The sequence below is a fragment of the Urtica dioica genome, chromosome 2 (genome assembly GCF_054948205.1).
Source record: "Urtica dioica subsp. dioica isolate 48M chromosome 2, U.dioica_male_clone48M_v1_H2, whole genome shotgun sequence".
Classification (NCBI taxonomy): domain Eukaryota; kingdom Viridiplantae; phylum Streptophyta; class Magnoliopsida; order Rosales; family Urticaceae; genus Urtica; species Urtica dioica.
Window position 1 is genome coordinate 13,432,501 of NC_142757.1, and position 17,664 is coordinate 13,450,164.

The 17,664-nt window shown below is 47.5% G+C and overlaps 1 long non-coding RNA gene across 1 annotated transcript; it reads right to left on the bottom strand.

Annotated features, from left to right (window-relative positions):
• Positions 1-14,675: 14,675 nt before the first annotated feature.
• Positions 14,676-17,605, bottom strand: LOC149404086 (uncharacterized). Its single transcript, XR_016294049.1, has 3 exons — positions 16,994-17,605; positions 15,221-16,446; positions 14,676-15,066 (listed from the first exon to the last, which is right to left on the bottom strand). It is a non-coding gene; the product is annotated as an uncharacterized LOC149404086 (long non-coding RNA).
• Positions 17,606-17,664: the final 59 nt, after the last annotated feature.

Sequence of the window (17,664 nt, forward strand, 5' to 3'; positions counted from 1 at the left end):
TGTACGATGGGTTTATGTTTTTTTAAAAAAAGTGTCGTATGATGTCGTACGATGTTGTACGATGCTGTACGATGCTATACGATGATTTTTTAAAAAAATTAAATTTGTTGTTTTACGATGTTGTACGATTGTGTACGATGCCGTACGATAGGTTTAAAAAAAGTTGAAATTTTTGTTATACGATGCTATACGAGTCTGTACGATGCCATACGATGAATTGTGTTTCTGACCTAATTTTGTTGTTTTTTTAGGACAATTTGAACTACATATACAACGTCTCATTCCCGGGGCGTATCACCTATGGTGGGACGGGGATCTTGAAGCTGGTACGGAGGAGATTCGATGAGCTCGGGATAAAAGAACGAATCATCGGGACTCCGTTCGAGCAATTTTTTACGGAGAGCGAGCTTGGTTTCTCACCGGTGCTCGTACATACTCTCCTTCAGAAGAAGATCGAGGCGACGGTACGGGGGGAGATACATTTTGGTATCGGAGGCAAACGAGTACGATTTGGACGCCTCGAGTACGCACTCGTCTCGGGGATGAGCTATGAAGACGGTCCGACCAAAGCCGAACAAGACGAGCGAAACAACGATCGATTGATCACGGACCACTTGAACGGCGTTGTCGGAAGCAAGTTGAGCGCGTTGATCAACGCGTTCACCATATGTCAAAGCCATGACGATGCGTTCAAGCTCGGGCTGCTCGTATTCGTCTATGGGTATCTTCTAGGGCAGCCGGCCAACAAAGCCATCGAAGAAAGGTGGCATAAATTTCTATACATCGTTCAAGACCTCCCCTTCTTCTTCAAGATGCCTTGGAGAAATTTGAGTTGGGCGAAGACGTATTCCAGCCTCTCGGTGAACCTAAGGCGTTATCACGAGACGCTGCAAAAGAAGTTGAAGGACAAGCCGGACGTGGCACAGAAAGAGGCCAAGTACACATTGACGGGTAATCTCCATACCCTTCATTACTGGGCGTACGAGGCTATCCCAGAGATCGGGATTAGGTTCGGGTTGAACCAGGGGATTCGTGTGCCCAGGATGCACTTGTGGTCTAGTAATGTGGTCATAATGGGCAAAGACATCGAGGCCGTCCTGAATAAAAAAAATGGTAACTTTTTATTATTTAACGTTTATTAATGTATTTTACATTATTTTGGAATATTGGTAACGTTTATCAATGTATTGTAGGTGGGTGTTCTTCAAATGCTGAGACCAAGGGCAGCAGAGAAAGAATTTTTCACTCTCCTCGAGACACAGACGAGCAAATGTCTGTATCCCATAGACGTCGAGAGAGAAGATGCGACAGAGCCGCGAGATATCGAAGAAGAAATAGATCGAGTCGCGACTGTTGCAGAAGATGCCATCGTCGGAGACTCCGACGACGAACATGTGTCAGACACTCCCGCAATGGGATCGAGGCCCACACCGACCACTCCCCCAATGGGATCGAGGCCCACACCGACCTCTCGCGCCGACATTCCCGAGCCCTTTGTCATAACACGGGAAATGTGGGAAGAAATGCGAGCTTCCCAAGAACAACTGCGAGCATCCCAAGAACAAATGCTGCAGTCACAAGGGATAGTCTTACGTGCTCTTAGCACGACCGGCCGTAGAGTTGAGCGCATCAGGGATAACCAGGTTAGATTTAAATAAAGTTGAGTTTAACGTTTTAGAGTTGAGTTTAAATTAAATTTAACGTTTTAGAGTTGAGTTTAAATTAAATTTAACGTTTTAAAGTTGAGTTTAAATTTAATTTAACGTTTTAGAGTTAAGTTTAAATATAATTTAACGTTTTAAAGTTGAGTTTAAATTTTATTTTAACGTTTTAGAGTTGAGTTTAAATTTAATTTAACGTTTTAGAGTTAAGTTTATATTTAATTTAACGTTTTAGAGTTAAGTTTAAATATAATTTAACGTTTTAAAGTTAAGTTGAAATTTCATTTTACTTTACTTTAATTTAACGTTGTAAAGTTAAGCTTAAATTTAATTTGACGTTTTAGAGTTAAGTTTAAATTTTATTTTAACGTTTTAGAGTTAAGTTTAAATTTCGTGACATATTTTATTACTTTGACTTTCAGCTTGCTATGTGGAAGAGGCTGAACATTTTGTTCGAGGACGCAACGGGCTTGCCTGGGGGTGATATTCCCACGACCCAAGCTGATGGTCGTCCTAAACGCCGGACCCCTCCTCCTCCTCCTCCTCCTCCGACGGCTAGTCAAAAGCCGGCGTCTTCATCGCACGAGCCGTCTTCTTCGCATCGCGAGTCATCGAAGAAGTCGAAGAAGCCGTCTTCTACGCATCGCGAGTCGTCGAAGCGATCGGAGATCAGGCCTCGCCCAGGTTGTCGACGTCTTCGTCGAGTCCTCGTAGAGACGTCATTCCGGATAAGCAACGCCCGTTCACAACTCCGCTTAAAAGAAAAAGCCACACGGCACAGCTTACTCTGTCACGTCCAGATCGGCAAGTGCGACAGAAGTCGTCGCGTTGGGCCGATTTCACTGATCCGACGAGGCCCAAGTATTCAGAAAAGTCGATCCCCAAGTTCAAACCGTTGAAGGACGCGAAGCAAAAAGAGTTTGATAATTTCGTTAAGTGGGTGCGGACAAAAAAGTGGGACGGCAAGTTCATGGAGTCTGCTCGCTTGAAGACGTGCGACGGAGACACGAATTTCTTCGACACGATATTGACAGAAACCAAATGGCTACATGATTCGGTACGTTATTAATTATATAATTTAACTTTCCCTATCAATTTAAAATAACGCTATATGTTTGTAATGTCTCAGCATATTGATGCTATAATTCACATGATTCGGGCTCGCCAACGAGCTCTCGACGGATATCTGCAAGATGTCCGAATCATGGATTGTCGGTGGGTCCAGCACGTGTACGGCCGATTCACAAAGGAAGAAGCGAACATCAAGAAGGCCATCGAGCTGGGGACAGAGCCCGAACCCGTGGACTGGGACTTGAGGGCAACTATTACCCCGATGACTGGGTATAGGGACACCGATATTTTGCCTTGGGATGGTGCTCGCGAGATCCTGTTCGTCGTGAACTTCAAGAACATTCATTGGTTCACATTTCGGATCGACATCGAGGCTTGGACCATTACCGTCCTCGATTGCCAAAAGGATCTCATGCAGTCGTCGAATAATAAAAAGGACTTCACGGAGATGATGGAGGTACGTAAAATGTTATGTTATTCACAATTATTACCTTTATTTGTGGTTAATTAAATTATAAGGGTTACTGAACATTGTTAAAATGTTTATTATTCAGACTTGGAGTCGAGCATTTGCTAGGGTTGTGGCCATAGGTGGTTTCTTCAAGAACCATGCTAGCTCTTATCGGGAGAGTGAGCAGAGTGAAATTAAGTTCACTTACCAGACGTGGCTCGTCGATGAAAATGTCCCACAATGTGCATACAGGTAAACATGTTGACATTTTTTGTTACAAGTTTTTTGACAAGTTTATTGAACTTTTTTTGACAAGTTTTAAATTTGTTTTTTTTTACAAGTTATGCGATTCAAAAGTTATTTTACAAGTTTGTTTATTTTTTGACAAGATTTTTTACAAGTTCTTTTAAAAAAGTTTTTTTGACTAGTTAATTGAACTTTTTTTGACAAGTTTTAAATAATTATGTTTTTATTGACAAGTTATTTTAGAAGTTTGTTTTTTTTTTTTTACAAGTTATGATATTCAACTTTTTTTGAAAAGTTATTTTACAAGTTTGTTTATTTTTTGACAAGATTTTTTACAAGTTCTTTTAAAAAAGTTTTTTTTACTAGTGTTGTCGGCCCGTCTCGGACCGACGAGGAAAAAGACATCACTTCGACCCGCGCGACCGGCGCGAGGCCTTTGACGGCGGAGCCTTGCCTCAGCCATTGGCCGGCCCAAACCAATGGCCGGCCCAAGTTCCAGCCGGCCAATGGCCGGCCATATGCTCAGCCGGCCCAAGGGTCTCCCTCGGCCATTGGCCGAGGCAAGGCTTCAGCCGGCCAATGGCCGGCCCAGTTCACTCGACCATTGGCCGAGGCAAAGTTTCAGTCGGCCAATGGCCGACCCAAGGGTCTCACTCGGCCATTGGCCGAGGGAAAGCTTCAGCCGGCCAATGGCCGGCCCAGTTCACTCGGCCATTGGCCGAGGCAAAGTTTCAGTTGGCCAATGGCCGACCCAAGGGTCTCACTCGGCCATTGGCCGAGGCAAAGCTTCAGCCGGCCAATGGCCGGCCCAGTTCACTCGGCCATTGGCCGAGGCAAAGTTTCAGTCGGCCAATGGCCGACCCAAGGGTCTCACTCGGCCATTGGCCGAGGCAAAGCTTCAGCCGGCCAATGGCCGGCCCAGTTCACTCGGCCATTGGCCGAGGCAAAGCTTCAGTCGGCCAATGGCCGACCCAACATGCTCACTCGGCCATTGGCCGATCCAACCCTTCAGCCGGCCAATGGCCGACCCAACCTTGCTCACTCGGCCAAGGGGTCTTCAAACCACCCCTTGGCTGCCTATAAATACAGGGGCCGCTCCCCTAGTCGAGGTAATCCATTTTTGAGTCCCGAAACGCTGCCGGACTCGTACTTCGCTCGTTTCGCTCATCTTTGGCCTCTCATCACCCCTAAAACCTCTATACTCCACCTCAATCCCACTAATGTTGAGCGTCGGAGAGGTAAACAGGGGCACCCCCCCTGTTTCCCCTTTGTATTTCACAATCTCTTTCTTGCTTTTCAGGTATCGAGACAAGGTGAGCTTCACCCACAGCTAAGGGACGACTTGGGACACCAAGTCCGACACGCTCGAGCCGGAGTGAGACCACTTGGTCCGGCCTTGGGTCTAACCACTCTGGGCTCCTAAATTGTTGTCCAAAAATCAGCGACAACATTTTGGCGCTAGAAGGAGGGGATCTCTCGACCTTGGCAACACATCCCCTCTACCAGTCTTCTTCTCACTTCTACGACTCTCGAGAGATGAGTCGTAGCCCCGCCACCTCCATGGGCGCCCGAGCGACTAGCTCGAGGTGCGACCTCCAAAGCTCTGCACACCGTCTCGAAGGGCAACCTCATGATAATGAGAGCCAGCCCCGAGACCCGGTGAATGACCTCGAGGCTGCAGTCCGAGAGGACGCGGCTCGAAGGCTCGCCGAACTCCTAGATCGCCCCGGCGTCGCCAGCGCGCTCATCGCCGACCTCCTCGACTCCAACAACGTTGACGACATCAACCACGAGACCAACCTCGACCACGCTATTCACGAAAGTGGACACACGCGCACGCTTCCAAGGGGACACCCTCAGGCGACCGCGTCGAAACGTCAACTTTCTGTTGAGCACCCGCACGCGCCCTCGAGGGGACACCCTCGGGCGACCACGTCAAGACGACAAGTGTCGATCGATACACGGGGACGCTCAACATCTAGGCCCCGAGAGCGACGCTCCAAGCTCACCATCCGCGTACGAAACCCCCGGGGAGATGACGACAACAATGGCCGTGTCGTCTATCGAGAACGTCACTCAAATGACGCACTCTCGCCTAAAGTGATAGGGACGGCCGCCGGAGACTTGAGAGATCACCTCAATTCCCGGAAGGAATCCCATGAGAGCGACTTGAGAGAAAAGCTCAACGCCCAACGCGAGATCGCGAGCACGGTCGTATTGAGGCAGCGACCACCCAACATTGATCGAGCACTCGACCAAAAGCGCGCAGCCACGCTTGTGATGCCGGCCGTTGGTCCCGAGTCACGAAGGAAAAGGCGCCGGAAGGGTCAAGTCCCTAGCGACCACCCTTCTCCAGCCCCGAAGAGATCCTTCGTCCCGCTCAACACAACGCCCGACCGGATCCTGAGCTTACGCCGCGATGAGCTGGGAAGCCCCGCTCCACTCACAAAGGACCCCGCGAAGCGAGATCGAAGTAAGTTCTGCGAATACCACAAAGATCACGGGCACGCGACGATCGAGTGCAAGCAGCTTAAGAAGCGAATTGATTCCCTAATTCGAGGTGGGGATTTCAAGGAATTCGTCGCGTCTGCTAGCAAGCCATGAGTGTCGTTACTTCGACCCTTAAACTCACGACCGAACTCGATCAACCTCGTGATTGCTTTTATTTCAAAAATGTAATTTTCTTTTTTTTCATAAAAGAAGGCCAAATGCCATGACTACCTGTAACAACCCCCTTTATTGCAATAAAGAGTTATTCTACACATGACAACTTTTGACACGCACTATTGTATACCCCCAACACAAGAGTTTCTTGGCCCTCGTCTCACAAACGCAAGAAACTCGGGGGGCTAACAGGGATCAATGCTCAATAAAAAACAACTCAACAACAACTCAAAAAAAAAAAAGAATAATAATAAAGTCTCAAGGGGCCGATGGTTAGGCCAGAAATCCCAAAGAAAGACTCTTCACATGTCTCCTCGAGATGAATTCATTCCTCGAGTCGAGCTACGAGTCCGCGAGTCGACCGATGCTCCTCGCGCCGACTCTTCACGAAACTCCTCGTGCAGGCTCTACGTGAGTCCTCGAGTCGAGTTCGAGTCCACGAGTCGACTGATACTCCTCGTGCCGACTCTTCACATGTCTCCTCGAGATGAATTCATTCCTCGACTCGAGCTACGAGTCCGCGAGTCGACCGATGCTCCTCGCGCCGACTCTTCACGAAACTCCTTGTGCAGGCTCTACGTGAGTCCTCGAGTCGAGTTCAAGTCCACGAGTTGACTGATACTCCTCGTGCCGACTCTTCACATGTCTCCTCGAGATGAATTCGTTCCTCGAGTCGAGCTACGAGTCCGCGAGTCGACCGATGCTCCTCGCGCCGACTCTTCATGAAACTCCTCGTGCAGGCTCTACGTGAGTCCTCAAGTCGGGTTCAAGTCCACGAGTCGACTGATACTCCTCGTGCCGACTCTTCACATGTCTCCCCGAGATTAATTCATTCCTCGAGTCGAGCTACGAGTCCGCGAGTCGACCGATGCTCCTCGCGCCGACTCTTCACGAAACTCCTCGTGCAGGCTCTACGTGAGTCCTCGAGTCGCGTTCAAGTCCACGAGTCGACTGATACTCCTCGTGCCGACTCTTCACATGTCTCCTCGAGATGAATTCATTCCTCGAGTCGAGCTACGAGTCCGCGAGTCGACCGATGCTCCTCGCGCCGACTCTTCACGAAACTCCTCGTGTAGGCTCTACGTGAGTTCTCAAGTCGAGTTCGAGTCCACGAGTCCACGAGTCGACTGATACTCCTCGTGCCGACTCTTCACATGTCTCCTCGAGATGAATTCATTCCTCGAGTCGAGCTACGAGTCCGCGAGTCGACCGATGCTCCTCGCGCCGACTCTTCACGAAACTCCTCGTGCAGGCTCTACGTGAGTCCTCGAGTCGAGTTCGAGTCCACGAGTAGACTGATACTTCTCGTGCCGACTCTTCACATGTCTCCTCGAGATGAATTCATTCCTCGAGTCGAGCTACGAGTCCGCGAGTCGACCGATGCTCCTCGCGCCGATTCTTCACGAAACTCCTCGTGCAGGCTCTACGTGAGTCCTCGAGTCGAGTTCGAGTCCACGAGTCGACTGATACTCCTCGTGCCGACTCTTCACATGTCTCCTCGAGATGAATTCGTTCCTCGAGTCGAGCTACGAGTCCGCGAGTCGACTGATGCTCCTCGCGCCGACTCTTCACGAAACTCCTCGTGCAGGCTCTACGTGAGTCCTCGAGTCGGGTTCAAGTCCACGAGTCGACTGATACTCCTCGTGCCGACTCTTCACATGTCTCCTCGAGATGAATTCATTCCTCGAGTCGAGCAACGAGTCCGCGAGTCGACCGATACTCCTCGCGCCGACTCTTCACGAAACTCCTCATGCAGGCTCTACGAGAGCCCCCGAGTTGAGTCCCAAGTCAACAAATCAACTAACTACTCCTCGTGCAGGCTCTACATGAATCCTCGAGTTGAGTCTCAAGTCCACGCTCGCCGCCTAGCTCGTGGGCCGATAGGCAACGAGTTACAAATGCGTTCAAGGTCTGCGTCCGCTGGGCGTATCTGGTCTAGCCAGCGTCCACGGGAAACCTCGCCACACAAATGTGGCATCGCGCTCGCCGCCCAGCTCGTGGGCCGATAGGCAACGAGTTACAAATGGGTTCAAGGTCTGCGTCCGCTGGGCGTATCTGGTCTAGCCAGCGTCCACGGGAAACCTCGCCACACAAATGTGGCATCGCGCTCGCTGCCCAGCTCGTGGGCCGATAGGCAACGAGTTACAAATGGGTTCAAGGTCTGCGTCCGCTGGGCGTATCTGGTCTAGCCAGCGTCCACGGGAAACCTCGCCACACAAATGTGGCATCGCGCTCGCCGCCCAGTTCGTGGGCCGATAGGCAACGAGTTACAAATGGGTTCAAGGTCTGCGTCCGCTGGGCGTATCTGGTCTAGCCAGCGTCCACGGGAAATCTCGCCACACAAATGTGGCATCGCGCTCGCCGCCCAGCTCATGGGCCGATAGGCAACGAGTTACAAATGGGTTCAAGGTCTGCGTCCGCAGGGCGTATCTGGTCTAGCCAGCGTCTACGGGAAACCTCGCCACACAAATGTGGCATCGCGCTCGCCGCCCAGCTCGTGGGCCGATAGGCAACGAGTTACAAATGGGTTCAAGGTCTGCGTCCGCAGGGCGTATCTGGTCTAGCCAGCGTCCACGGGAAACCTCGCCACACAAATGTGGCATCGCGCTCGCCGCCCAGCTCGTGGGCCGATAGGCAACGAGTTACAAATGGGTTCAAGGTCTGCGTCCGCAGGGCGTATCTGGTCTAGCCAGCGTCCACGGGAAACCTCGCCACACAAATGTGGCATCGCGCTCGCCGCCCAGCTCGTGGGCCGATAGGCAACGAGTTACAAATGGGTTCAAGGTCTGCGTCCGCAGGGCGTATCTGGTCTAGCCAGCGTCCACGGGAAACCTCGCCACACAAATGTGGCATCGCGCTCGCCGCCCAGCTCGTGGGCCGATAGGCAACGAGTTACAAATGAGTTCAAGGTCTGCGTCAACACAACAAAGAAGTGCAAATCGATTATGCCTTCGTTGGCAAATCGAGAAAATAAGACGCGCACAAGACAACAAAGACGTGCAAATCGATTATGCCTTCGTTGGGAGGTCGAGAAAATAAGACGCGCACAACACAATGAAGACGTGCAAATCGATTATGCCGTCGTTGGCAGGTCGAGAAAATAAGACCCGCACAATACAACAAAGACGTGCAAATCGATTATACCTTCGTTGGCAAATCGAGAGAATAAGACGCGCACAAGACAACAAAGACGTGCAAATCGATTATGCCTTCGTCGGCAAGTCGAGAAAATAAGACGCGCACAACACAATAAAGCCGTGCTAATCGATCACGCCCTCATTGGTAGATCGAGAAAATAAGCCACGCACGATCAACCCGAAACAAAAAGTCGTCCCTCGCGACGCCCAAAGGCCGTCCCTCGCGACGCGCGAAGGCCATTCCTCATGACGCAAACCCGAGAGCGTTCATCCCGCATCCGTATAAAGAGTAGCTTTTGAGTTTCCACTCGATCTACGCTCGACCGGAAACTCGGGGGGCTAATGTTGTCGGCCCGTCTCGGACCAACGAGGAAAAAGACATCACTTCGACCCGCGCGACCGGCGCGAGGCCTTTGACGGCGGAGCCTTGCCTCAGCCATTGGCCGGCCCAAACCAATGGCCGGCCCAAGTTCCAGCCGGCCAATGGCCGGCCATATGCTCAGCCGACCCAAGGGTCTCCCTCGGCCATTGGCCGAGGCAAGGCTTCAGCCGGCCAATGGCCGGCCCAGTTCACTCGGCCATTGGCCGAGGCAAAGTTTCAGTCGGCCAATGGCCGACCCAAGGGTCTCACTCGGCCATTGGCCGAGGGAAAGCTTCAGCCGGCCAATGGCCGGCCCAGTTCACTCGGCCATTGGCCGAGGCAAAGTTTCAGTCGGCCAATGGCCGACCCAAGGGTCTCACTCGGCCATTGGCCGAGGCAAAGCTTCAGCCGGCCAATGGCCGGCCCAGTTCACTCGGCCATTGGCCGAGGCAAAGTTTCAGTCGGCCAATGGCCGACCCAAGGGTCTCATTCGGCCATTGGCCGAGGCAAAGCTTCAGCCGGCCAATGGCCGGCCCAGTTCACTCGGCCATTGGCCGAGGCAAAGCTTCAGTCGGCCAATGGCCGACCCAATATGCTCACTCGGTCATTGGCCGATCCAACCCTTCAGTCGGCCAATGGCCGACCCAACCTTGCTCACTCGGCCAAGGGGTCTTCAAACCACCCCTTGGCTGCCTATAAATACAGGGGCCGCTCCCCTAGTCGAGGTAATCCATTTTTGAGTCCCGAAACGCTGCCGGACTCGTACTTCGCTCGTTTCGCTCATCTTTGGCCTCTCATCACCCCTAAAACCTCTATACTCCACCTCAATCCCTCTAATGTTGAGCGTCGGAGAGGTAAACAGGGGCACCCCCCCTGTTTCCCCTTTGTAGTTCATAATCTCTTTCTTGCTTTTCAGGTATCGAGACAAGGTGAGCTTCACCCACAGCTAAGGGATGACTTGGGACACCAAGTCCGACACGCTCGAGCCGGAGTGAGACCACTTGGTCCGGCCTTGGGTCTAACCACTCTGGGCTCCTAAATCGTTGTCCAAAAATCAGCGACAACAACTAGTTAATTGAACTTTTTTTTGACAAGTTTTAAATAATTATGTTTTTATTGACAAGTTATTTTACATGTTTGTTTATTTTTGTGTTGTAGCGGTGATTGCGGGATGTTCGCAGTGAAGTATGTCGAGCACATAGTACTGAACGAATCATTTGACACTCTTCAAAGTGTCAATATGAGAACGTTCAGGAAGAAATGGTGCGTGGACTTATTCTACAACCTCCTTATCCCGTGATTTTGTATTTTCGGATGTTTTTTTTTTTTTTTATCTTTTTGGTTTTGTAAGAGTACCTTATAAACATATTATCGAGTTATTATCATATATCTATTTTTAATTACTTTGCTTTTCCACTTTGCCCGAGGAACACATACTGTAGAGTAGAGTTATAGACGACTCTTGATATTACTTTTATATTGGGAAACCGTATCGAGCATTCTTTTTTGCCTAGTTATAATTTAATTACTAGGCAATATTTTTAGTAATAAATTAACGAAAATAAACAGGTAACTTAAATAAACGTTAAAGTTTTAAACTTAAAAATAAAAATAACATAAAGTCTAAAGTTTTAATCTCTCCAAGTGCATGTTTTTCTGTTATGTCATCTACCACCACATTTCCCGCATTTTCGCTGACAACAATCTTTTCGCCTTGAGATGGGTATCGATTAATTCTTCTTCTTCCTTGTTTACTTTTCTTCGGTCGACCGGCTTGGTTCTTTTCAACGGGTTCCGAAACTTTCAAGTTTTTTATCTCATCCGGGACATCCCATTGATCTTCATTGCCAACCGGATATATGGCTTCCTTGTACATCTCAATCCACGTCTCCTTCAAATAAAAGTCACTACATAACGAGTAGACGTCCACGCTTCGATGTTGGGCTGCTGCGATAGAATGCTCGCACGGGATATTCAATTGTTGTGGTAGTCCGCAAGTGCATTTCTTCGCCATAAGGTCTACATCGAAATCACCTCTTGCGTCTTTGACATGACATTCATATAGACCAAGCCCGTACGCATTGACGAACTGTGCCTTATTATTTAGCTGTGCGAGATCATTTTGCCACGTTGGTGTCAATTTTGTGTTCAACTTGTTCGCTATCTCTTCTCGTTCAAAAAACCAAGTTTGGAGTGTGAATCGAATAAACTCGAGCAACGTCGTAATGGGAAACGTCCTAGCATTCCTTGTTTTGTTGTTGAAGCTTTCTGCGTTGTTGCTCGTCATTAGGTCGTACCTATATAAAACATACTTGATTTATATAATCGACGACATAAAAAATTCAGTACAAAAGAAGTTCTAGACTCTTACCGTTTTCCAGGAAAGAAAGCTCTGGCCCACCGATCGACACCAACTTCTTCGAGATACTTTGCCATCTTGACATCCTTACGTCTCAACTGTCTAAAATTAGCTTCGAATGCTGTTTTACTGAAGGCGTAAGCCGCATCGTAAAGTTCAAAGCGACAATGGTCTGTCTTGAACTTGTGTTGGACATTCAGTTGTAAATGATGGTAACATGCTCCGTGAGGGATACCAGGAAACACAACCTCGACACCATGTATGATGCTAACGTGGCGATCGGATATGAACGCCAAATTAGGTACGTCTTCACCGATAGCTTCTCGCAATCTTCTCAAAAACCAAATCCAAGAAGCATGACACTCGCTATCTACAACTTTAAATGCAAGTGGATATAATTGTGAATTCGCATCCATTGCAATTGCGCAAAGCAACTGTCCCCCGTATTTTGTCTTCAGAAATGCACCGTCCAATGCTATGACCGGCCAACATGCTTTGAAGCCTCTACGACACGCCCTAATGGAAAAGAAAGCATACTTGAATTTGTCACCATCTTGCACAAAGTCTGTTAACGTCCCAGGATTCTTTTGCTTCAACATGTACAGCCAAGACGATAACTTCTGGTACGATTGTTCCGGCGTACCCCGCACGTATCCAATAGCTTTCTCCCTGGATCTCCAAGCTTTCAAATACGATATGTTCACACCCCATCTTGTCTTCACTTCTTCCCTGACGTTATGCGCCGAATACTCCGCCATAGAGTTAATTGAGTACTTGTCTTTAAATACGTGACCGATGACCCATGGTGCCGCTCTTCGATGGTCCTCTGTTCGAACAACACGCCCACATGAGTGTTTACCCTCGTACGACGTAATCTCCCACATCTCAGACCACTACACGACACCCCTCAACCTCCATGTGCATCTCTCGTTTTTGCATAGAACATACCATCTCTTTTTCGAAGAAGATTTCACTCTAAATTTGAAATTATGTTTCAACGCGTACAAGTGGATATGTTTCTTCAGTTCATGCTTGTTTTCAAATTGCTGCCCAATATATATTTCTTCTTATCTACCTGTTAGTTTCAAAGGTTAGTTAAACAATAGGTGGTTTCATATTATACTTGAATCTCATTTGAATCCACTTAAATTACCTGTAGAAGAATGACTTGGATAATGACTCGGGTTTACCTTCACAACATCATCGGCGCTGAACTTGGGTGCTTTCCATGAATAAGGAACGATCGGTGATCCGATCATCGGAGGCTCAAGCTGACATTGACCCGATGGTTCACAATTACCCGTTGGTACCGTAAACGTTTCCACAAATTCTTCATATGCTTCGGGATTGGCGAATTCTTCAAATTCTTCACCTCTACCATTGTTATCTCCGTCATATCCATCACTATTCTCTTCATCACCATCGCTACCTTCGTTTTCATCACCTTCGCCACCTTCGTTTTCACCACCTTCGCCATCTTCGTATTCATCACCATTGTGTCCATCATATTCGTCACTGTTGTGATTACAATCTCTATCACGCCTGTATACTTCGTCACCGTTTTCGGCACCCTTGTACTCGTTAAACAAGTCATCGTCACAGCCACCGTCTTTGTTTTCAATTATAGGATCATTTTGTCGATCCTCGATAACAAGAGTATTCCGTCTCTTCTTCGGTTCATTGCGAGACACCATTCCAACTTCCACATGTTTCCCTTTACATACTCCTCGATACGCAATAGGTGCAATGATCTGTTTCGGTACCAAACTTACACAAAATGGAAATCTATTACGATATTTGTGCTTCATAAAATGCGAAACATCACCATTGTCTTTCAATACGGCAGGACCTAGCGGAATTGTACCGACTGTGTATGGGACTTCGAGTTTTAAGTCGAACGTGAATCTGTCTAACTCGAACTTCTCGTATAACAAATCTACTAACTCCGTGTACGTTACCTCTTTCGGAACTACGAATGCACGAAATTCTGCATTGGTGAAAACCCATTGGTGTCCTTCCTTCTCCCAAGTGCCGTTAATCATGACAAAAACTGCAAAAAAACAGTCAAACTATGCAAAATTAGCTTCTATATCGTACAGAATCGTACAGCATCGTACATCATCGTACAGCATCGTACAGCATCGTACAGAATCATACAGCATCGTACAGACAGGCATCGTACAGCATCGTACATCATCGTACTGCATCGTACATAACGCAATTTTTTTTCTAAATTTCATCGTACAAAAATTTAAATCTCATCCTACCACATCGTATACCATCGTACAAACAAGTTAAACCCAGATTTTGGACTTTGTTTTCAGATCTGATCGATTTTTTTTGCTACATTCTATCATATACAATCATAAACTTTGTAAAAACGATTAAGTTAGTAATCTTACCCATGATTCTTTTGAAACCCGCTTAAGTAGAGAGGATTTGAGTGTGATTGAAATGATAAAAATGAAGTGTGAGAAATGTATAGGGTTCAGATGAGTATTTTTGTCCGATTTTGGATCAAAAGTCCATATTTAGATATTTTTAAATATTAAGGTCTAATCTTGATATTTAAAGGCTTATTAAGACCAGTTGTGGCATGAAAACCATTCTTGTGTACCTTATGCTATCGGAGTACAACTGTAATGAGACCTATGCAAGCCAATTAAGAACTTTGGCTTCATCCTCAAAAGTAATTAGGTCGCGGCACCCAGACCCATTCTTACCACTTTCATGTCACAACGTTTACAGACCGACCTATTATATGTTATTTACTCCCTTAAAATAGTTATCTACGTGGTTTGTTTTCATTGGATAGAGTTATAAATCGATCTCAATTCAGACCTACGTTATATTATTACTCTGGTAAAAGGGAATGTTTTAAGAGGTTAACAAAGAATCTAAATATGAATCCTAGGCCAAAAAAAAAAAAAAACAAAAAACCTTAAATGAAATTTCAACAAAAAGGGAAAAGAAGCATAAAAATCCGTGTTCTGGTCTTGCAAGATTAGGAGTTTCAAGCCATCATAAAGAGCTCTCTAAAACACTGAGCGCCTTCCCCGCAAGATCCTTCAACTTCTTTTCAGCCAGGAACCTTTGCTCCTTCAGTTTGGAGAAAACTGCAATGTAAATATAACAAACATTGTACCAATTGGACCAGGCAATGAAAACAAATGCAGCCTAAATCTTCCCAATGCACTGGAGATTTTCACTCCTTGAAACATATGCAAATTCTAGCGATGCGATGACATGCCAATGAAGATTAATGCGTACCAGTCGACCAATGACTCGCCATGACACTTCGAAGGCGCCGGTGCTTTGCAGTGAAGAGTGAGCGAAGTTTCCGAACATCCAAACGCTGGCGAAAGTGCAGAACTTGTTGGCGCAGAGGGAGTGGTACTGTTGTCGGCCCGTTCCGGGTCGACAACGCCCGCGGGGTCCCATGGCCGAGAGGCCAAAGACCGGCCTCATAAGCTCGACCTCCACTCGGCCTCATGAGCTCGACCTCGGCCTCATGAGCTCGACCTCCACTCGGCCTCATGAGCTCGACCTCGGCCTCACGAGCTCGACCTCGGTCTCATGAGCTCGACCTCCACTCGGCCTCATGAGCTCGACCTCCACTCGGCCTCATGAGCTCGACCTCGGCTTCATGAGCTCAACCTCCACTCGGCCTCATGAGCTCGACCTCCACTCGACCTCATGAGCTCGACCTCGGCCCAATAGCCTCGGCCAATGGCCGAGCCCATGCTATCCTCGGCCATCGGCCATCCTCGGCCAATGGCCGGGCCTGGGCTATCCTCGGCCATCGGCCATCCTCGGCCAATGGCAGAGCCCATGCTATCCTCGGCCATCGGCTATCCTCGGCCAATGGCCGAATCCTATGCTATCCTCGGCTAAGGGGTTGCCCATATGCCCCTTGGTCGCCTATAAATATCGGGGTCCCTCCCCTGATCCAGGTAATCCAATTTTTAGCCCCGAAACGCTGTCGAATTCATAACTCACTCGTTTCACTCATCTTTGACCTCTAAACACTTAAACCCTCAATATTCCACCTCAATCCTACTAATGTTGAGCGTCGGAGAGGTAAACAGAGGCAACCCCTCTGTTTCCCCTTTGTAGTTCACGCCTCTCCTCTTATCTTTTCAGGTGCTTGGACGAGATAGACATCACCAACAGCTAAGGGACGACTTGGGATACCAAGTCCGACACGCTCGAGTCAAGACGAGACCACTTGGTCCGGCCTTGGGTCTAACCGTCTTTGATTCCTAAATAGTTGTCCGAAAAACTACGACAACATGTAGCATGGAGGCGGAGTCGTGATCCCCAACCTCAGCAATATATTCTCGCCGGAGATGACTCTTCCGGCAATCCTCACTTGAGCCACTGTCACCACTTTGCTCATAAGGCATTTCAGCAGAGTCGGAGGGTAGTTTTCCAGGGTTACTCTCAGGCCCAAAAATGAGGATTCTAGCGATTTCTTTATCGTTGCCGCGTTTCCTCTGCCATCACACACACACAAAATTAGTGTTTTGAGATAAAAGAAGAAGTACAAGATAATCATGCTTCATTGCTAAGACATTGATGTTTCAGAATGAAACAAAAGGAAGATTGAAACAGAAGAACAGGATTTGACAAGTTCAAAAGGCAATCAACACTATGGTTAGAGTGTGACAAAGAAAGATGAAAACAGCAATGGCATTAATAACATGCTGTTTTTCAATTTAGGAGATGAATACGAGTATAAATAGTCTTTATTACCAGAAGTTAATCTAAATGAACAACAACGCCTACACAGTTTAATAAGTTATTGAAAAACTAATTCGTTTCCAAAAAGAAAAAAAAAAGGAAAGGGAGAGAGCACGAACTTGTATGAACAAGAAATATTTACGGAGCTTCCCAGACCGATTCCTCCAACATTGATAACAGGACTCAATCTCAAACCACACCCAAAACATTTAATAGGGCTTCAACAAAAAAAAAAAAAAAAAAAAAAAAAAAAAAAAAACCAACAACCGTACAAGATTTCTGGATTGGGAAAGGAATTACCTGTTTGATTGGGAAAGGAACAGCTTTCAGGATAGCCTGGTCTTGAGGTTTGGGTTAGTCGTTAGATTGGCGTTGGTGATAGTGTTGAGATCGTTGGCCATGATCGTGATGAGTTGCGGGTTTTGGAGAGAAGATGTTTAAGATGTCTGAGAAGAACAAAAATATATGTGAAGTATTTGAACTCGATCCATAAATGGGGGACGATTATTATGATGATTTTTCTGTTGATGTGGAATAAGCATTTATATGTTGACGAGAAAAAGATAACCAAAATAAAAATGGGATCTCAGAGTCGCACAACACTGGTCCCAATCTTCCAAGGCTGTGGAGGAGATGCGCAAGAAAACCCCAAATGGTAGCCGACGCTTACGCCGCTGGCTGCGCCGCCTTCGACGACGTTCGATTGGATATTCACCCCGCCGTGAATCAGAGGTTGAAGGTGAGTTCTCCCTTTTCTCTTTTCATTTACGCCTTTTGTCAAAAGCCGTTCAGATCAGAAAGCTTCCTTCTGATTGGGACTTTTAGAACCTAGAGTCCAGAGAATCTTCCACTACCTACCCTTCACCTCAGAGAATCCGCCCTTTACTTTTTCTTTTTTTTTTTTGAAAAATAGAAATCTACTATTAATCACAAAATTACAAACTCTATCGAACGAGGAAAATCATCTAACC